At 41.3% G+C, this 7,199-nt stretch overlaps 1 non-coding gene across 1 annotated transcript; it reads right to left on the reverse strand.

Annotated features, from left to right (window-relative positions):
* Positions 1-970: 970 nt before the first annotated feature.
* LOC141615746 (small nucleolar RNA R71) lies at positions 971-1,078 on the reverse strand. The gene has a single exon (XR_012530149.1). It is a non-coding gene; the product is annotated as a small nucleolar RNA R71 (small nucleolar RNA).
* Between the last annotated feature and the right edge of the window lie 6,121 nt (positions 1,079-7,199).

Genomic DNA, 7,199 nt, shown 5'->3' on the forward strand with positions numbered 1-7,199 from the left:
ATTTGACATCGATTTATGCTAATCTACATGTATGACCCCATTCCCCCTAGATCCTTATTCATAATTGTTTACAACTTATTTTTCATCATTGCTTTTACTTTAATCAAATCAAACCAAACCAAATCGTGACCGACCTTGATAGAATTCTACTCATAGCTTGTCATATTGCGTCCACCGTCTCCCTGAGATCGACCCCTACTTCCCTAACTACATTCATTTGTTGTTAGCTATGCCTAGGGTATTTTATCTTTGTTAGGTACGCGATAAGCCTACCAAATTTTGGCGCCGTTGCCGGGGAGCACGGTTTTGTTTTCTTTGTGATTAGTTGATTTCTATCTTGTTTTTCTTTGTCTTAAGGAGCACTTGTTCCTTAAGACCGTTACTCACGATCTCCTCTAGGTTGTTGTCTTATGCCCAGGTCCTCTCGGATTGGTGAATTACTTCCAATCGATCCCGAGCCCGAAAGAACTTTGCATAGACGACTACGCTTCTTTAAGGAGATTTCTGAAGCTACATCTATTGAAGGACTTGAAAGTGTGAGGAGATCTTACGAAGAAGATATTCAAATTATTGAGGAAGAGGGGGATTCTAGTTCAACACCACCAATCAAGAAGATGGTTCGTTTATCCGATCACTCCAAGCTTCCTAGGGGCATTGTTACTACCCAAATTGGTGCGGCAGATTTTGAAATCAAGCCGGCTTTCATTAGCCTTGTTGAGAGGAAGCAATTTGGTGGGAGTCCAACGGAAGATCCTAATTTACATGTTCAAAATTTTTGCGACTATTACTCGATGATTAGTCAACCGGAGGTTACACAAGCTCAAATTAGGGAGATACTTTTCCCCTTTTCTTTGAGAGACAAAGCCAAGTTGTGGATTAATAGCCTTGATAGAGCCACAATGGAAATTAACAATTAGGATTCATTGGCTCTTGCATTTTATCAAAAGTATTTTCCCCCGGAGAAGACCCAACAATTGAGAAGCCAAATCACGGGATTCCGTCAAAACGGTCATGAAAGTTTGTTTGAAGCATGGGAAAGGTATAAGGAGTTGCAAAGAGAGTGCCCTCATCACGGGTTAGATCCATGGTTCCTTGCCATTACATTTTATAATGGTTGTTGTGCCGAGTCTCGTCGAGTTCTAGATTCCGCTAACAACGGGAGGTTTGACCAAATTGATACGGAACTTGCTCATTCTACCATTGAATCCATGGCGGTGCATGATTCCCAATATTTCAACTCTCGTAACACCCCATTGAAAGTAAAGGAAGAGGATACAACTATATCTCTTTTGAAAGCTCAAGTGGCTCTTCTCCAACAACAAATGGATAACCGAGGAGCAAGCTCATCCCAATCTCATGAACAAGTGAATGTTACTAGCCAAGTGATGGTGTGTGAAGCTTGTGGAGGTGCGGGACATTGCACCGCTTTGTGTAGGGCATCTATTGAAGAGGCGAATGCTTTTCAAAGTTTTAGACAAAATCTCAGTCCTTTCTCCAACACCTACAATGAAGCTACAAAGTATCATCCAAACTTGTCCTACAAGAGCACCAATGTGTTAAATCCACAACATCAAATCCAAAATGTGCCACAACAACCAGGGCATGTTCAAGCACCCCCACCGGGTTTTCAAAATCAAATTCAAAGGCCTCATTATCAACAAAATTTCCAACAAAGCTTTCAACAACCCTTCCAAAATCAACAAACTCAAGGTCAATCATCAAATTACCAACAATCCAACCAAGGATCAAATAAGATTGAGTCTTTGTTGACACAAGTGCTTGAGACACAAAGGAATATGGCCGCCCACATTCAAAAGAGCGATCAAGCTAGGGATGCGACAATCAAAATGCTTGAAACCCAAATAGCCCAACTTGCCACCTCAAGTGCCCAAAGACAACAAGGTCAATTACCACCTCAAGGTGCACAACATCATGACACCGCAAATGCTATAACTTTGAGGAGTGGTACCACTTATGATGAACCCCTTATGCCTAACGATGATGGTGGGGTAGTTGGTGAGGAAAGTGGTGATGTTGAAGATGGCAACAAGGTTGATAGGTCGAGAAAGGTTGAGGATGTTTCAAAGAAAGTTGATGAGCCAATAGTGGTGGAAGATATGGAGGATGTTCCTCCAAATAAGGATGATCAAGTCAAAGATCCGGAAAAGATTCAAGTACCTTTCCCTCATAGATTAAAGAAGGCCCAAAAGGAGACTCAATTTGGTAAGTTCATGGAAGTGGTGAAGAATTTGCAGGTAACCGTTCCTTTTACCGAATTAATCACCAAAATCCCTTCTTATACTAAGTTCATGAAAGACATTTTAACTAGGAAGAGGACTTTTGATAATGTTAAAACTATAGCGTTCACCGCCGAGTGTAGTGCTCTTTTACAAAATAAGTCCCCTCCCAAGTTAAAAGATCCTGGTAGCTTTTCTATTCCATGCACTATTGGCACCTACACTATTGATAAAGCCTTATGCGATCTAGGTGCTAGTGTGAGTGTGATGCCATACTCAATTTGTGAAAGGCTAAACATGGGTGTCTTAAAATGTACTAGTGTCACCTTGCAAATGGCGGACCGTTCTATAAAACGCCCTTTGGGTATTTTGGAGGATGTGCGCGTCAAAGTTGGAAAGTTTTTCATTCCTGTTGATTTTATTGTTCTTGACATTGCCGAAGATTCACAAATCCCAATCATTTTGGGAAGGCCATTTTTACATACCGCGGGCGCGGTCATTGATGTCAAGAATGGTAAGTTAACATTGGAAGTAGGTGATGACAAGGTCACTTATAATTTGAATAATGCTATGAAGAGTCCAATGCTAGAGGAGTCATGTTATTTCCTTGAAGTTTTGGATGTTGTTGATGTTATTGTAGATGACTCATTGCCTCGATCTTTAAGCAAAGATCCTTTGGAGGCACTCTTGTTGTTGGAATCTTTTTCAGGTTATGGAGATATTGGAAGTGAAGAAATTGATGTTTTGGAGGTGGAATTAGATGGAGAGGAGCTACCATTGGAGGAAAGCTCTCAATTCATAGGTTTGGTTGCTACTTCTACCAAGGTTGAGGTACAAAAACCCGAGCTTAAACCCCTCCCCTTGAATTTGAAATATGCTTTTCTTGACGAGTCGGAAATGTGTCCGGTCATAGTTAGTGCCCACTTGAGTGAGAGTCAATTGTCTTCATTGTTGGATGTGTTGAGAACACATAGGAAAGCCATTGGTTATACACTTGATGATTTGAGGGGTATAAGCCCCGATTTTTGCATGCATAGAATTCATCTTGAAGAGGATCATAAACCATGTGTCTAAGGTCAACGTCGTTTAAATCCTAACATGCAAGACGTGGTAAAAAAGGAAGTCATAAAACTTTTGGATGCGGGAATTATTTATGCAATTTCCGATTCGAAATGGGTAAGTCCGGTCCAAGTGGTTCCTAAGAAAGGAGGGACCACTGTAGTAAAAAATGATAAAGATGAACTCATCCCCACTAGAATTGTGACAGGATGGCGCATGTGCATTGACTATAGGAGGTTGAATTTGGCCACAAAAAAAGACCATTACCCATTGCCCTTTATTGACCAGATGTTAGAGAGGTTGTCATTTCATAAATACTTTTGCTACTTAGATGGTTATTCGGGATTCTTTCAAATACCAATTCACCCCCATGACCAAGAAAAGACCACTTTTACTTGCCCTTATGGTACCTTTGCCTACCGTAGGATGCCCTTTGGTCCATGTAATGCACCCGCGACCTTCCAACGTTGCATGACTAGTATTTTCTCAGATTTTATTGAGTCAATCATGGAAGTTTTTATGGATGATTTTAGTGTCTATGGCACTACATTTGATGCATGTTTGGCTAACTTAACCAAGGTTTTGAAAAGATGTGAAGAAGTAGATTTGGTTTTAAATTGGGAGAAGTGCCACTTCATGGTGAATGAAGGAGTGCTGCTTGGTCATCTTGTTTCAGAAAGAGGTATTGAAGTGGATCGTGCTAAGGTCCAAGTTATTGAACAACTTCCCCCTCCCGTGAATGTTAAAGGTGTACGGAGCTTTTTAGGCCATGCGGGGTTCTACCGTCGTTTCATTAAGGATTTTTCCAAAATTGCCAAGCCCCTTACCGAGCTCCTTTTAAAGGATGCTCCTTTTGTGTTTACTGATGCTTGTCTTGAGTCATTTAACAGGATTAAGAAGGCTTTGATCTCTGCACCTATCCTCCAATCACCGGATTGGAATTTACCATTTGAATTGATGTGAGATGCTAGTGACTATGCGGTAGGTGCCGTTCTTGGACAAAGAAAGGACAAAGTGCTCCATGCTATCTACTATGCAAGCAAAACTTTGGATGAAGCTCAAATAAACTATGCCACCATCGAGAAGGAGCTTCTTGATATTGTCTATGCCTTAGACAAATTCCGCTCCTATCTGATTGGATCCAAAGTCATTGTCCACTCCGATCATGCCGCCTTAAAACATCTACTGTCAAAGAAAGAAGCAAAGCCAAGACTTATTCGATGGATCTTGCTCTTGCAAGAATTTGATCTTGAGATTCGTGACAAGAAAGGGGCTGAAAATGTTGTTGCCGATCACCCTTCCCGCTTGAGAGTTGATGATGGAAGTATTCATATTCCAATTAATGATTCTTTTGCCGATGACTCCTTGATGATGGTGGATTCAAATACTCCGTGGTATGCCGATATTGCCAACTATCTTGTTGGTCATGAGTTGCCACCAAACCTTTCATATCAACAAAAGAAGAAGTTCATGCATGATGCCAAGTTTTATCTATGGGATGATCCTTATTTGTTCAAGCATTGCTCCGATGGATTGTATCGGAGATGTATCCCACAATGGGATGTGAAAGGTGTTCTAGAAGGTTGTCATTCTTCCCCTTAAGGTGGTCACCATGGACCATCTAAGACCGTTGCTAAGATTCTCCAATCCGGGTTCTATTGGCCCACCATGTTCCAAGATGCCAAGAATTTCGGGATGACATGTGATGCTTGCCAAAGAACCGGGTCTATTTCAAGGAGGTATGAGATGCTTCAAACAGGGATACTTGAAGTTGGAATTTTCGATGTATGGGGTATTGATTACCAAGGCCCTTTTCCTTCATCAAAGGGTAATCGTTACATCTTAGTCGCCATTGACTACGTCTCGAAATGGGTAGAGGCAATTGCTACTCCAACCAATGATGCTCGTCATGTAATAAACTTGTTCAAGAAAATCATATTTCCACGCTTTGGTGTCCCTAGGGCGGTGATTAGTGATCGTGGCACGCATTTTGGGGAAAAACAACTTGATGCATTGCTTGCTAAGTATGGAGTTTCCCATAGAAGAGGCTTGGCCTATCATCCACAAACAAGTGGCCAAGTTGAAGTTTCAAATCGTGAGCTCAAGTACATACTTCAGAAAGTTGTTACCAAGTCAAGAAAGGATTGGAGTATGAAGCTAGATGACACCTTGTGGGCATATAGGACCGCTTTTAAGACACCTATTGGCACCTCGCCATATAGGTTGGTCTATGGAAAAGCTTGTCATTTACCCGTGGAGATGGAGCAAAAAGCATACTGGGCAATCAAGGAGCTTAATTTTGATGCTACTTTATGTGGTGAGAAAAGGTTATTGCAACTTAATGAGCTTGATGAATTTCGTTTGCAGGCCTATGAGAGCTCCCGTCTTTATAAGGAGAAAACAAAACGTTGGCATGACAAGAAAATACTCAAGAAAGATTTTCAAATTGGTGACAAGGTGCTCTTGTTTAACTCCCGAATGAAGATTTTTCCGGGAAAATTGCGATCAAAGTGGTCCGGACCATACACCGTCATTAATGTCAACAAGCTTGGCTCTATTGAAGTAATGACCACCAATGGAGAGAAGTTCAAAGTCAATGGCCATCGTTTGAAGATTTATCATGAGAATGCTATCATTGGAGTTGTGGAGGATGTTTTCTTGGACCTTCCGTCTTTGACGAATTAATTCTCAAGCTTCATTACGTCGTGCGGGACATAAAATCAGCGCTTCTCGGGAAGCAACCCGTGTTTTGTTGTAATTTTGAAAAATTTATTGCTTTCGTAGAATTAGAGACTTCTTTTTTAGTTTAGTTGTTATTTGAATTTTACATTTGTAGGTGAAAGAAGAAGAGCTCAAGAGGAGCCAAATGATGAAGAAGAAGATGTTGAGATGTTATTCCACCCGAGGGCCCTCACCCATCCTTGTATCCTTGGCCAGAGGGTGGGTTTCCGTCTTCTTCTGATCATGTTGCAGGTACTTATAACCCAATCCATACTATTGTGGTTCGGATTATGGAGTTGAAGGCTTAGGAGGCGGCTATGGAGGTTATGATTATTATGGTGGCATCTCAAGTGGTGCAAGGGGTATTTATGACTATGCTAGTGACTACCAAGCTGGAGGTAGTTCCTTTGATGGTGCGTTGGGATCCGGAGGTGATCACGCACCCAATGATGAGCCGAGCCACTGCTGGTGGCCCTTTTCTTGATGACGAAATGTATAACCCCCTTGTACATACTAGCTTGGGGGAGGCTAGATTGTTTAGTATGCTTTCCTTCCTTTGCATTTAGTTTTTCGTTCCCTTTCCCCCATTAAACGTATTGTACCTTGCTGGATAATGTGCTGAAAACCATTTTCTACGGTTTGATGGTTGTTTCTGTGTGCACATTGGGGACAATGTGATGTTTAGCTTGGGGGAGGAATTTGCATCTAGTTAGAGCATATTTGTTAGCTTTGCATATAGTTTAGTTGAAAAGAAAAATCAAAAATTTGACAAATTGTTCTTCTCTTGTGACTTTGTGATGGTTACCCCCACTTGAGCTTACTATGTTCTCTCCTTGCTTATCTTAATTGTAGCTTTATAGCTAATGATTCGTACTTATCGACGGGATTTTGCATACATGGGGATGTCTTGACATAGTGAGTGGATGGAATTTAGATCTAGTAGGCTTGATCTTGACATTGGCAACCTAAAAAATTGGTAAGGTAGAGCCTCTAACGACCGGTGCATCTATATCCGGTCTCATCTAGGTGTGTGTGTAGGTCTCCTTATGGTGTACGTCATGTCAAAACGCATAAGTATGGTCTTTATCCCATTTCTAACGAGCATTGCATTCATATTTTGCGAGCATTTGAAGCCGTTCACATGACTATTGTTGCCCATTTTGAAACCCTCTCACACATTTC

Source organism: Silene latifolia, chromosome 11, assembly GCF_048544455.1.
Source record: "Silene latifolia isolate original U9 population chromosome 11, ASM4854445v1, whole genome shotgun sequence".
Lineage (NCBI taxonomy): Eukaryota > Viridiplantae > Streptophyta > Magnoliopsida > Caryophyllales > Caryophyllaceae > Silene > Silene latifolia.